Below are 14858 nucleotides of genomic sequence, written 5' to 3'. Positions count from 1 at the left end.
TTTCACCTCCCTAGTTAGTTGTATTTCTAGGTATTTTATTCTTTTTGTGACAATTGTGAATGGGAGTTCATTCACGATTTGGCTCTTGGCTTGACTGTTGTTGATGTATAGGAATGCTAGTGATTTTTGCACATTGATTTCGTATCCTGAGACTTTGCTGAAGGTGCTTATCAGCTTAAAAAGTTTTTGGGCTGAGACTATGGGTTTTCCTAGATACAGTATTATGTCATGTGCATAGTTTGACTTCCTCTCTTCCTATTTGAATGCACTTTGTTTCTTTCTCTTGCCTGATTGACCTGGCCAGAACTTCCAATACTATGTTGAATAGCAGTGGTGAGACAGAACACACTTCTCTTGTGCCAGTATTTCAAGGAAAATGCTTCCAGCTTTTGCCCATTCAGTATGATGTTGGCTGTGGGTTTGTCATATTTGGTTTCTATTATTTTGGGGTATGTTCCTTTAATACCTAGTTTATTGAAAGTTTTTGACATAAAAGGGTGTTGAATTTTATTGAAAGCCTTTTCTGCATCTATTGAGATAATCATGTGATTTTTGTCTTTAGTTTTGTTTATGTGATGAATCACATTTATTGATTTGCATATGTTGAACCAAACTTGCATCCTGAGGATGAAGCCTACTTGATGGTAGTGGATAAGCTTTTGGATGTGCTACTGGATTCAGTTTGCCCCTATTTCCTTGAGGATTTTTGTATCCATGTTCATCAAGGTTATTGGTCTGAAGTTTTCTTTATTTGTTGTATCTCTACCAGGTTTTGGTATCAGGATGATGCTGGCCTCATAGAATGAGTTAGGGAGGAGTCTCTCCCTTTCAATTTTTTGGAGTAGTTTCGGTAGGAATGGTACCAACTCTTCTTTGTCCATCTGGTAGAATTCAGCTGTGAATCTGTCTGGTCCTGAACTTTTTTTGCTTTGTAGGCTATTTGTTACTGCCTCAATTTCAGGACTCATTATTGGTCTGTTCAGGGATTTAATTTCTTCCTGGTTCAGTCTTGGGAGGGCGTATGTGTCCAGGAATCTTTCCATTTCTTCTAGATTTTCTAGTTTATGTGCATAGAGATGTTTATAGTATTCTCTGATGGTTGTTTGTATTTCTGTGGGGTCAGTGGTAAACTCTCCCATATTGTTTCTGGTTGTGTTTACTTGAATCTTCTCTTTTTTCTTCCTTATTAGTCTAGCTCGTGGTCTATTTTATTGGTTTTATTTTTCAAAAAAAAAACTGCTTCTGGATTTGTTGATCTTTTGAATGTTTTTTTGTGTCTCTATCTCCTTCATTTCAGCTCTGATTTTGGTTATTTTTTGTCTTCTGCTAGCTTTGGGATTTGTTTGTTCTTGGTTCTCTAGTTCTTTTAGTTGTGATGTTAAGTTGTTAACTTGAGGTCTTTCTAAGTTTTTGATGTGGGCATTTAGTGCTATAAATTTCCCTCTTAACAATACCTTAGCTGTGTTCCAGAGATTCTGGTATATTGTATGTTTGTTCTCATTAGTTTCAAAGAACTTCTTGATTTCTGCCTTAATTTCATTATTTACCCAAAAGTCATTCAGGAGAAGGTTATTCAATTTTCATGTAATTGTATGGTTTTGAGTGAATTTTTTAGTCTTGATTTCTAATTTGATCGTGCTGTGGTCCAAGAGACTATTTGTTATGATTTCAGTTCTTTTGCATTTTCTGAGGAGTGTTTTACTTCCAATTATGTGATCAATTTTAGAATAAGTACCATGTGGTGATGAGAAGAATGTATATTCTGTTGTTTTGGAGTGGACAGTTTTGTAGCTATCAATCAGGTCCATTTGATACAGTGCTGAGTTCAAATCCTGAATATCTTTGTTAATTTTCTGTCTCAATGATCTGTCTAATATTGTCAGTGGGGTTTTAAAGTCTCCAGCTACTACTGTGTGGGGTCTAAGTCTTTTTGAAGGTCTCTAAGAACTTGCTTTATGAATCTGGGTGCTCCTGTGTTGAGTGCATATATATTTAGGATAGTTAGATCTTCTTGTTGAATTGAACCCCTTTACCATTATGTAAAAATGTCCTTGTCTTTTTTGACCTTTGTTGATTTAAAGTCTATTTTTTCAGAGCCTATAATTGCAACCCCTGTTTTTTTTTTTTTTTCTGTTTTCTATTGCTTGGTAGATTTTCCTCCACCCCTTTATTTCTAGCTTATGTGTGTCATTGCATGTGAGATGGGTCTCTTAAGACAGCATACCAATAGGTCTTGGTTCTTTATCCAGCTTTCCACTCTGTGTCTTTTAATTGGGGCCTTTAGCCCATTTACATTTAAGGTTAGTATTGATATGTGTGGATTTGATCCTGTCATCATGATGTTAGCTGGCTATTTTGCAGACTTCTACATGTGGTTGCTTTATAGTGTCACTTATCTGTGTACTTCAGTGTGTTTTTGTAGTGGCTGGTAACAGTCTTTCCTTTCCATATTTAGTGCTTCTTTCAGGAGCTCTTGCAAGGCAGGTCTGATGGTAATGAATTCCCTCAGCATTTGCTTGTCTAAAAAGGATCTTATTTCTCCTTCACTTATGAAGCTTAGTTTGGCCAGATATGAAATTCTGGGTTGGAATTTCTTCTCTTTAAGAATGTTGAATATTGGCCCTCAATCTCTTCTGGCTTTTAGGGTTTCCACTGAGAGGTCTACTGTTAGTCTAATGGGTTTCCCTTTGTAGGTGACCTGGCCTTTCTCTCTAGCTACCCTTAAAATTTTTTCTTTCATTTCAACCTTGGTGAAACTGATGATTATGTGTCTTGGGAATGATATTCTCATGGAGTATCTTACTGAGGTTCTCTGCATTTCCTGAATTTGAATGTTGGCCTGTCTAGCTATGTGGGGGAAGTTCTCATGGATGATATCCTGAAATATGTTTTTAAAATTGGTTCCATTCTCCCCGTCTCTTTCAGGTACACCAATCAGTCATAGACAGTCTCTTTACATAATCCCACATTTCTCAGAGGTTTTGTTCATTCCTTTTCAATATTTCTTCTCTATTCTTGTCTGCTTGTCTTCAAGATCTCAGATTCTTTCCTCCACTTGGTCTATTCTGCTATTAATACTTGTGATTGCATTATGCAATACTTGTAGTGTGTTTTTCAGCTCTATCAGGTTGGTTACATTCTTCTCTATACTGGCTATTTTGTCTGTCAGCTCTTGTAATGTTTTATCAAGATTTTTAGCTTCCTTGCATTGGGTTATAATGTACTCCTTTAGCTCAGTGAAGTTTGTTTTTATCTATATGCTAAATTCTACTTCTGTCATTTCAGCCATCTCAGCTTCAGCCCAGTTCCAAATCCTTGCTGGAGAGGTGATGTGGTCATTTGGAGGAAAGAGTGCACTCTAGCTTTTTGAGTTTTCAGTGTTCTTATGCTGATTCTTTCTCATCTTTGTGGTCTTATCTACCTTCAATCTTCAAGGTTGCTTTGGATGGTTTTTTTTTTTTTAAGTCTCATCACTTTTCCACAGGGCTGCTGTAGTTTGCTGGGGGTCCACTCCAGTCCCTAGTCACCTCAGATTTTCCAGTACCTGGAGGTACCACCAGTAAAGACTTCAAAACAGCAAAGATGGTAGCCTGCCCCTTCCTCTGGGAGCTCTGTCCCAGGAAGGTAAGGAACTGTTGCTGGCCTGAATGCACCTGTAGGAGGTGGCTGGAGACCCCAATTGAGAGTTCTCATCCAGCAGGAGGAACAGGATCAGGCATCTGCTTAAAGAACCAATCTGGGCTGGGTGCGGTGGCTCATGCCCACACTTTGGGAGGCCAAGGCAGGTGGATCACCTGAGGTCAGGAGTTTGAGACCAGCCCTGCCAATATGGTGAAACCCCATCTCTACTAACACAAAAATTAGCCAGGCATGGTGGGACATGCCTCTAATCCCAGCTACTCGGGAGGCTGAGGCAGGAGAATCACTTGAACCCGGGAGGTGGAGTTTGCAGTAAGCCAAGATCACACCATTGCACTCCAGCCTGGGTGACAAGAGTGAAACTCTGCCTCCAAAATAAATAAATAAATAAGCAATCTGGCCACACTTTTGTTGAGCAGCTCTGCTGTGCTGGGGCACCACTTCCACCCCAAGTTGGCTTGGGCTTTCTAAAGCCTGGAGGTTGAAACAGCGAAGTCACTCAAATAGCAAAGATGGTGGGCTGCCCCTCCCTCTGGGAGCTCTGTCCCAGGAAGTTTTCAAATCTCTGTCAGCCAAAAAACACCAGTGGGGGTGACTGGAGGCCCCAGATGGGAGGAACAGATTGGGCACCCACTTACCAAAGCAGTCTGGCCATATTTTGGTAGAGCAACCGTGCTATGCTGGGAGACCCCTTCTGCCTTCCATCTGTTTGGACTCTCCAAAGCCCACAGGCTGGAATGGCTGAGTCATCCAAGCAGCAAATATGGTGGCCTGCCCCTCCCCTCTGGAAACTCCATCCCAGGTAGGCACAACACTGTTGCTGGTAGCTGGCTGGAATTGCAAGCCAGTGGGTCTTATCCTGTGAGGTGCCATGGAAGTGAGGCCCATAGACCATCGCTGCTCAGCCCTTTGGATTCACCTTATTTCCTAGGGGGTATGTGTGGAGGTCTAACCTTCTGCTCCATTGGAGTTGCAGTTACTTTTGCTGGGAAGCCCAGAGCTGGAGTATGAAAAGCTCCTGGGTCTCTGTGTGTGCCTGAGTGGCTGCTCTGCCAAGACTCTATGTAGCTCTGTGTGTCAGACTGACGGCCCTGGTGGAGTGGGTTTACAAGGGGATCTCTTGACCTAAGGATTACAAAGATCCATGGGAAAAGTGTGGTTTCCCGAGGTTGCACATTCACTCACTGCTTCCCTGGGTGGGAGGGGTTCCCTTGGCTCCATGTTGCTCCTGAGTGGGTTGTTGTATTGCCTGACTTTTCTCCATTCTCTATGGGTCAAGTTTTTCCTTTATTAGTCCCAGTGTGAGTACCTGGATGTTTCAGTCAAAGGTGTTGTATTTACTCACCCCTTTCACTCCTCTCCATGACAGCCAGGCACCCTAGCTATTTCTAGTCAGCCATCTTGGCCAGTCCCACCAAATAATTTTTTTCAGTACAATTATTTATAGGATTTGGATGCTGAAAGCTACAAATAACTGATGGGAAAAAAATAAAAGAAGATATAAGATGAGAGACAAAAGGTGTTCATGGATTTGAAGACTCAACATAATCAAGATGTCAATTCTCCCCAAACTGATACACAGATTTATCTAAATTCCTGTAAAAATTCCAGAAGATTTTCTACAGATATATACAAGATTAGTCTAAAATGTATATATGGAAAGTCAAATAAACTAGAAGAGCTAATATAATCTTGAAAAAGAAGAATAAAGTGAAAGAAATCACTCTACCCAATTTTAAGATTTCATATAGCTACTGTAATCAAGATTGTGTGGTATTGACAGAGGAGTAGACACATAGATCAATGGAATAGAGTAGAGAACCTAGAGAACCCAGACATAGCAACATACAAGTACAGATAAGTAATTTTTGACAAAGATGCAAAAGCATTTCAATGGATGAATACCCTTTTCAAAAAATGGTGCTGGAACAATTAGACATCTATCAGCAAATATATAAACCTTGACTTAACCTTATACCTGATACAAAAATTGACTCAAAATGGATCATAGATTTAAATATAAAACTTTAAGCTATAAAAATTTCATAAGAAATCATAGGAGAAAATCTTTGGGATCTAGGGTTAGGTGAAGAGTTCTTACACTTGTTAAATATTTCTAATTGGGAGACCATTAGACTGGGTCTAATTAGGAGACCATTAGACTACGGCTTTGGCACTTTAAATTTTTACATGAACAAACCAAGGGCCAAGGTACACAGTAAATTAAAACTAGAAATTGTATCAATCAGAAATCACCAACTAACCTCTAACTAGGGATTTTCACTCTAACCAATCAAAATTGTTTATTTGTCTTGCTTCTGCAAACAAGCAGGTAAAAAAGTCAGAGAATCAGAGTATACAGAGGGGAATAGAAAGATCTATCTTTCTGTTCTCAAACTGTATAACCTATGTGCCAATAGAGGCTTCTAAGGTATCTATCTTCCTCTCTATTCTCAAACTTTATAGACGTTTCCCCTCTTGCCCCTCCTGGCAGAGTGCTAGCTGTTTGCAGTCTGATGCTGCTCCAATTCATGAATCACTGAATGCTCAAATAAACTCTTTAAAATGGAAATGTACCAAAGTTTTTCTTTTATTAGATCTGGTTGGATCTAATAAAAGTTGGATCCCAGGGAGACTGCCTGATGATGATCTCTAGGAGGAACAAGCAAACAGATATAGGTACCCCACTGAACTCCTGGTGCTCATTGCCTCTTGCTTTGTAGTTGGAGGTCATCACCAGTAAGACCTCTCAGATGCACTAGCTCTACAACTTGTGTCAAGTTCACAGAGCTTATTTGAGCATTTTTTTAATCCAGATTGGTTTCAGAAGTCATGATAGAAACTAGACTGTGTCCTGTAGAGAGGCTTCAGGTGTCTGATTGGGTCAAACAGAAACTGAATTGGGTTTAGTAAAGGACTCTGGTAGGAAAGGTTCCAAGAAGACAGAAAATAATGAATTTATTTAAATACGGAGAGTCTGAGACTTCATCTCAGAACCTGTGCCTTTCTAGAGAAATGGGTGACTATTATCAAAAATAATTTAGAATTTTGATGGCTGCAGTGTGGAAGTTTTAACCTAAACAAAATTGCTTATCTACTGGGCACAAAAAAAGGGGGAGAGATCCTGAATACTTCGGAAACAACTGGATGTATTTTGAATTGGCACATAGAGGCTTCTAAGGTGTCTTTCTCTCTGTTCTCCTCTGTGTACTCTGAATCCTCTGACTTTTTTACTTGGTTACCTACACATCCTTCATAAAAAAAAAAAAAAAAAAAACCTAGATAAGCACTTACAAAAGTTAGAACAACCAGATATGCTTCTTAACCACTCTTATGCCTTGGACAGAATCTTAAGCTCAGAACAATAATGAAACGTATCCCTGTTCAACATAGAAAATGCTTTGCCTAAAAAAACAACAACGACAAATAATAGAGAAGGAAGCTACAGGTTTAGCTAAATTAGCTGAACATTTCAAAGGAAAAGATATGAAACAAAAGGCTTTCAAATTAATTGCCTTGCAATAACAATAACAACTCCAGGTCAACCAGCAGCCTAGAATGACCTTTGGACTTTCCCTAATAAGCCACTTTTAAATTGGCTGCTTATCTGCTTCTGTTCATATGTTTATATATGTCTTTGTATGAATGTATGTACGTCTGAACATTACATATATGTTCTATTTTATGGTATTACTAAACCATTTTATAAAATCTTTTAAGGGTGTTCCATTCAAATTGGCTGGGGCATAAATGAGGGCTCATGTAAGTTAACTATTTCAAAAATCTCAGAAATATAAAACTAACCCAAAAGTATTTTTTTCTAAGTTCACATGATTTAGGTAGATCATTGGTAAATAAAGCTTGTTTTAAAATTGTTGATAAAATAAAAATAGGAATGTTTTCAAAATTGTTTGTTTTTCCTGGGTTGCTGGTCAGACAGGTTTGTGTCTGCTAGATGTTTAAGACCGCAAAACCATAAATCCAAACTAAGAGCAAAACATGCAGTAAAAATGAATGCACATCAATCACAGACATAAAAAATTTTAAAAAGGGAACAGTGATGTTTAACTTTTTAAGTTTCTTCGCTTCTGTGATATTTTTCATACTTGCCTGATTTGTCGACAAAAATATAATAAATAAGATGATAGTGTAGAGGAGAGAAGACTTTTTCCTCTGAGGCTTTGATAACTGACAGCAGGCAAATTAACAGAAGAAAAGGTATACAGATTTATTGGGATGGGGGTGGCAGTTATCACAGGAAAGAAAACAAATCCACCCACCCCACACCAAAAAGCAGTGAGATTTAGGAGCTTGTATGTCCTCTTCATAGGGAGGAGAGGAGGGAGAATGTAGACAATTTAGGGGAGATTAAATGATTTGAGGGAAAGATAAATAGGCCCCAAGAGGAATAGATGACAGTTTGTGATAGTTTGTCTGGATATAGTGTCAACTTCTAGTTTTCTCTCCTTTGATAGGAGTTGGTCTTCTCTGGGTGGTGGATCTCTATTTAGGCAGATAAGGGGAATCCAGAGAAAAGCTCTCCCTGCATTTGCTATTTTTTAAGTACCTTCAGCCTGAAGTGATTATATACCAAAGTGGCATATTTCGCGGTGGCCTTCCTTGAAGTCCTTCAGTGGCTAGCTTTGTTTAATGTCTCATGAAATTTTTCATGAGCAATTCAAGCATAATTGTTAAGAACAAGTGATAAGGAGGAGGTGGAGCAAGGTGGCCAAATAGAAGCCTCCATCAATCATCCTCCCCACAGTAACACCAAATCTGACAACTATGTACACAAAAAAGTACCTTCATAAGAGCAAAAAATCAGGTGTATGATCAAAGTACCTGGTTTTAACTTCATATTGCTGAAAGAGGCACTGAAGGGGGTAGGAAAACCCGTCTTGAATTGCTGACACCACCACCCCCATCCCCATGGCAGCAGCCACATGGTGTGGAGAGAGAATCTGTGTGCTTAGGGGAGGGAAAATCAGTGACTGTGGGACTTCGCATTGGAACTCAGTCCTGCCAACATCAGGCAGAACTCAGCCAATGCCCACAGAGGAAACAGTTAGATCAGCTCTATGCAGAGGGGAACCACCCATCCTAGTGCTCAAAATATGAATTTTGGCAAGCCTCACCACCGTGGGCTAAAGTGCTATGGGATCCTAAATTAACCTGAAATGCTATCTAGGCCACAAGAACTGCGACTCCTAGGCGAATCCTAGTGCTGTGCTGGGCTCGAAGCCAGTGAATGTGGGGGGCATGCAACCTGATGAGACACAGGTTGAGGTGGCTAAGGGAGTGCTTTCGTCACCCCTCCTCCACCTCAAGGCAGTGCAGCTTGTAGTTCCAAAAGAGACCCCTTCCTTCCACTTGAGGAGAGAATAGGGAAGAGTAAATGAGACTTTGCTTTGCAACTTGGATACCACCTCAGCCACAGTAGAATAGAGCACCAAGCAGAGCTGTGAGACTCATTCCAGACCCTAGCTCCCAGATATTTCTGTACACACCCTGGGCCAGAAAGGAACCCACTGCCTTGAAAGGAAGAACCCAGTCCAGGCAAGATTCATCACCATATGACTAAAGAGCCCTTGGGCTCGGAATAACTGAGTGGTAGTGGTAGTAGTGGTAACCAGGTAGTATACGCCATGGCCCTTGGGTGAGACTCAGACGTGCTGGCTTCAGGTGAGACTTAGCACATTCTCATCTGAGGTGGTTAAGGGGCAAAACTCCTTCTGTTTGAGAAAAGTGGAGAGAAGAGTAAGGAGACTTTGTCTTGCATCTTAGGAACCAGCTCAGCCACAGAGAAGTAGAGCACCAAGCAGGCTTTTTAGGGTCACTAATCCAGGTCTTGGCTCTTAGATGGTATGTCTGGACTGACCCTGGACAAGAGAGAAGCCCACTGCCCTGAAGAGTGAGTCCCAGGCCAGGCAGCATTCAGCACAAGCTGATTGAAGAGCCCTTGGCCTTAACTGAATATCAGTGGTACCCTGGCAGTACTTTCTGTGGGCCTGTGATAGTGGTGGACATAGGGATAGACTCCTCTGCCTTAGGAAAGGGGAAGAAAGAGTAGGAAGGACTTCATCTTGTGGTTTTTGGTGCCAGTTTAGCTGCAGTATAGTAGAGCACCAGGTAGATTTTTAAGGTTTCTGACTCTGACTCCAGCATCTCTAGATCATCCTAGGGCCCTGGGAAACTTGCCACCGTGAAGGAAAGGACACAAGACTGAATGGCTTCACGAACTGCTGATTGTAGAGACCTAGGACCTTGAGCAAATATAGATGGTAACCAGGTAGTGGTTATAGTGGGCCTTGGGCAAGACCCAGTGCTGAGCTGGCTTCAGGTCTGACCCGGCACAGTCCCAGTTGTATAGTCACAGGAGTGCTTGTGTTACACATCCCTCAGCTCCAGGCAGCTCAGCACAGACAGAGAAACTCTGTTTGGGAGAAAGTAAGGAAAAAGGACAAGAGTCTCTGGTAATGTAGAGAATTCATCCAGATCTTATCCAAGACCACCAAGGCAGTAACTCTATGAGTCCACAAGAACTACAGCATTACTGGGCTTGGGGTGCCCCCTAATGCAGATATGGCTGCAGTGACCAAAAACTTAGATCACAACACCCAAGTCCCTTCAAAAACCTGGAAAACCTTCCCAAGAACTTCAGGTAAAAATAAGCCCAGACTGTGAAGACTACAATAAATACCTAACTCTTCAATTCCCAGATGCCAAAGAACATCTATAAGCACCAGTACCATTCAGGAAAACATTACTTCATCAAGTGAACTAAATTAGGCGCCAGGGGCCAATTTGGGAGAGACAGAGATATGTGACCTTTTAGACAAAGAAATCAAAATAGCTGTGTTGAGGAAACTCAAAGAAATTCAAGATAACATTCTTGAACATTTCTTTTCAAAGTACCTGGTTTTAACTTCACATTGCTGAAAGAGGCACTGAAGGGGGTAGGAAAATCAGCCTTGAATGGCTTACACCACCACCCCTATCCCCATGGCAGCAGCCACATCATGTGGAGAGAGAATCTGTGTCCTTGGGGGAGGGAACATTTCTTTTTAGGGAAGGAAATCAGAATCCTATCAGATAAACTCAACAAAAAAAACTGAAATAATTAAAAAAGAATCACGCAGATATTCTAGAGTTGAAAAGTGAAATTGACATGCTGAAGAATGCATCAGAGTCTCTCAACAGCAGACTTGATCAAGCAGAACAAAGAATTAGTGAGCCTGAAGTCAGGCTATTTGAAGATACACAGTCAGAGGAGACAACAGAAAAAAAGAATTTAAAAAAAGCATGACTACAAATATAGAAATTAGCCTCAAAAGAGCACATCCAAGAGATACTGCCCTTAAAGAGGAAGTAGAGAGAAAGATGGAAATAGAAAGTTTATTCAAACAGATAATAACAGAGAACTTCCCAAACCTAGAGAAATACATCAATATTCAAATACAAGAAGCTTATAGAACATCAAGAAATTTTAATACAAAGAAGACTACCTCAAGTCATTCAATAATTAAACTCTTAAAGGTAAAGGATAAAGAAAGGATCCTAAAAGCAGCAAGGGAAAAGCAACAAATGACATACAATGGAACTCCAATACATCTGGAAGCAGACTTTTCAGCGGAAACCTTGCAGGCCAGAAGGGAGTGGCATGACATATTTAAAGTGCTGAAGGAAAAATCTTTTATCCTAGAATAGTAATATCCGGTGAAAATGTCCTTCAAACATAAAGGAGAAATAAAGATTTTCCCAGACAAACAAAAGCTAAAAGATTTCATCAACACCAAGCCTATCCTACAAGAAATGCTAAAGGGAGTTCTTCAAGCAAAAGAAAAGAACATTAATGAGCAATAAGAAATCATCTGAAGGTATGAAACTCACTGGTAATAATAAGTACATAGAAAAACACAGAATATTATAACACTGTAATTGTGGTGTGTAAACTACTCATATTTTAAGTAGAAAGGCAAAAACATAAACTGATCAAAAATAATAACTACAACAATTTTTCAAGATGTAGTACAATAAGATATAAATTGAAACAACAAAAAGTTAAAAAGCAGGGAGACAGAGTTGTGTAGAGTTTTTATTAGTTTTGTTTTTGTTTGTTTGTTTATGCTATCAGTGTTAAGTTGTCATTGGTTTAAAATAACGGGTTATAAGATGTTCTTTGCAACCCTCATGGTAACCCCAAACCAAAAAACATACAACAAATACACAAAAAATAAAAAGCAAGAAATTAAAACATACCACCGGAGAAAATTACCTTCACTAAAAGGAAGACAGGGAGGAAAGAAAGAAGGAAGAGAAGACCACAAAACAATCAGAAAAAAATTAATAAAATGACAGGAGTAAGTCCTTACTTATCAATAATAACACTGAATGTAAATAGTGTAAATTCTACAATCGAAAGTTATAGAGCAGGTGAATGAATAGAAAAACAAGACCCAATGATCTATTGCCCACAAGAAACACACTTCACCTATAAAGACACACATAGACTGAAAATAAAGGGATGGAAACAGATATTCCATGCAAATGGAAGACAAACAAGAGCAAGAGTACCTATACTTATATCAGACAAAATAGATTTCAGGTCAAACACAATAAGAAAAGACAAAGAAGGTCATTATATAATGATAAAGGGGTCAATTTAGCAATTTTAAATATATGTGCACCCAACACTAGAGCACCCAGATATAGAAAGCAAATAATAGCCAAAGCTATCCTGGGCAAAAAGAATAAAACCGGAGGAATCATATTACCTGACTTCAAATTATACTACAGAGCTATAGTAACCAAAACAGCACGGTACCGGCAGAAAAACAGACACATAGAACAATGGAACACAACAGAGAATGCAGAAACAAATCCACACATCTACAGTAAACTCACTTTAGACAAAGGTGCCAAAATCATACATTGGAGAAAGGACAATCTCTTCAATAAATGGTGCTGTGAAAATTGGATATCCATATGCAGAAGAATGAAACTAGACCCCTATCTCTCGTTGTATGTCAAAATCAAATCAAAATGGATTAAAGACTTAAATCTAAGACCTCAAACCATGAAGCTACTACAAGAAAACATTGGGGAAAATCTCCAGGACATTGGACTGGGCAAAGATTTCTTGTATAATACCCCACAAGCACAGGCAACCAAAGCAAAAAATGGGCAAATGGGATCACATCAAGTTAAAAAGCTTTTGCACAGCAAAGGAAACTATTAACAAAGTGAAGAGACAACCCACAGAATGGGAGAAAATATTTGCAAACTATTTATCTGACAAAGAATTAATAATCAGAATATATAAGGAGTTCAAACAACTCTATAGGAAAAAATTCTAATAATCTGATTATTTAAATGGGCAAAAGATTTGAGCAGACATTTCTCAAAAAAAAATGTAGAGATGGAAAACAGGTTTATGAAAAGGTGCTCAACTACAGTGAGGTATTTTCTCACCCCAGTTAAAATGGCTTTTATCCAAAAGTCAGGCAATAACAAATGCTAGAGAAAATGTGGAGAAAAGGGAACCCACATACACTGTTGGTGGGAAGGTAAATTAGTACAACCACTATGGAGAACAGTTTGGAGGTTCCTCAAAAAACTAAAAATTGAGTTACCATGTGGTTCAGCAATTGCACTATATACCCTAACAGGGTATATACTCAAAAGAAAGGAAATCAGTATATCAGAGCAGTATCTGTACTCTCAGGTTTACTGTAGCACTATTCACAATAGCCAAGATTTGGAAGCAACCTAAGTGTCCATCAACAGACAAATGGATAAAGAAAATGTGGTACATGCACACAGTGGAATACTATTCAGCCATTAAAAATAATGAGATCTTGTCATTTGCATCAACACAGATGGAACTGGAGATCATTATGTTAAGTGAAATAAGCCAGGCATAGAAAGACAAAATTCACTTGTTCTCACTTATTTGTGGGAATCTAAAAATAAAATCAGTTGAATTCATGGAGATAGAGAGTAGAAGGATGGTTACCAGATAGAAAGGGTAGAAGTATGGAAAGGAAGGATGGAAAGTAGAAGGACGGAAAGGGTAGTGAGGGTGTCGGGGGAGGGGAAGTGGGGATGGTTAATGGGTACAAAAAATAGTTACAAAGAATGAATAAGATCTAGTATTTGGTAGCACAACAGGGTGACTACAGTCAATAATAATGTAATTGCACATTTTTAAATAACTGAAAAAGTATAATTAGATTGTAACACAAAGAATACATGCTTGAAGGGATGGATACCCCATTCACCCTTATATGATTATTACACATTATATGCCTGTATCAAAATATCCCATATACCCCATAAATATATATACCTACTATGTGCCCACAAAAATTAAAAATTAAAAAAAAATGAATTGGGTAAATGTAAATGAAATAAAAGTCTATAAACTTCAAAAATAATTATGTTTTATGAAATATGTCTACTAAAAATTGTTCCAAAAATCTTTTTTTGTAACTTGAAATCTTTTTTTTTAATTTTTTTTTTTTTATTTTGAGATGGAGTCTTGCTCTGTCTCCCAGGCTGGAGTGCAGTGGCGTGACCTCAGCTCACTGCAACCTCCACCACCTCCGGGGTTCAAGCAATTCTCCCGTCTCAGCCTCCTAAGTAGATGGGACTACAGGTGCATGCCACCATGCCTGGCTAATTTTTGTATTTTTAGTAGAGACGGGGTTTCACCATAATGGGCTGGTCTCAAACTCCTGACCTCAGGTGATCCACCTGCCTCGGCTTCCCAAAGTGCTGAGATTACAGGCATGAGCCACCACACCTGGCCGGTAACTTGAAATCTTAAAGTTATGCTATGTTCAATTAAGTAATAAATATTCAATAAATATTGAAGCCATTTCTGAGTAAGTTAAAACATTAAAACATTGATTGCTGAACATAAGATTAAAGTATATATACTTTGGCGTCTTGTTTTTATACAGTATAGAGAAGCTAAATATATTTGGGTCTGCTAATAAACATGAAATATTATATATGACATGACGTTTATTTACAAAATGCTGATATGAAACTGTTTATAATGCTTACTAGTTTTCACTAGAAATTAAGGTTACTAAGAATTTAAAATTCTAATTAATATATGTAATTAAAACTTCTAGAAATAATAAGGGCAACAACTGTATATGTGAAGGAAGTAAGGCATGTTTTATCAAGGAAGTTTAAGTATAAGGGTGTAT

The sequence above is a fragment of the Pan paniscus genome, chromosome X (assembly GCF_029289425.2).
Source record: "Pan paniscus chromosome X, NHGRI_mPanPan1-v2.0_pri, whole genome shotgun sequence".
Taxonomy (NCBI): Eukaryota; Metazoa; Chordata; class Mammalia; order Primates; family Hominidae; genus Pan; species Pan paniscus.
The sequence above is the reverse complement of the archived record's forward strand: the minus strand, read 5'-3'. Positions refer to the sequence as shown.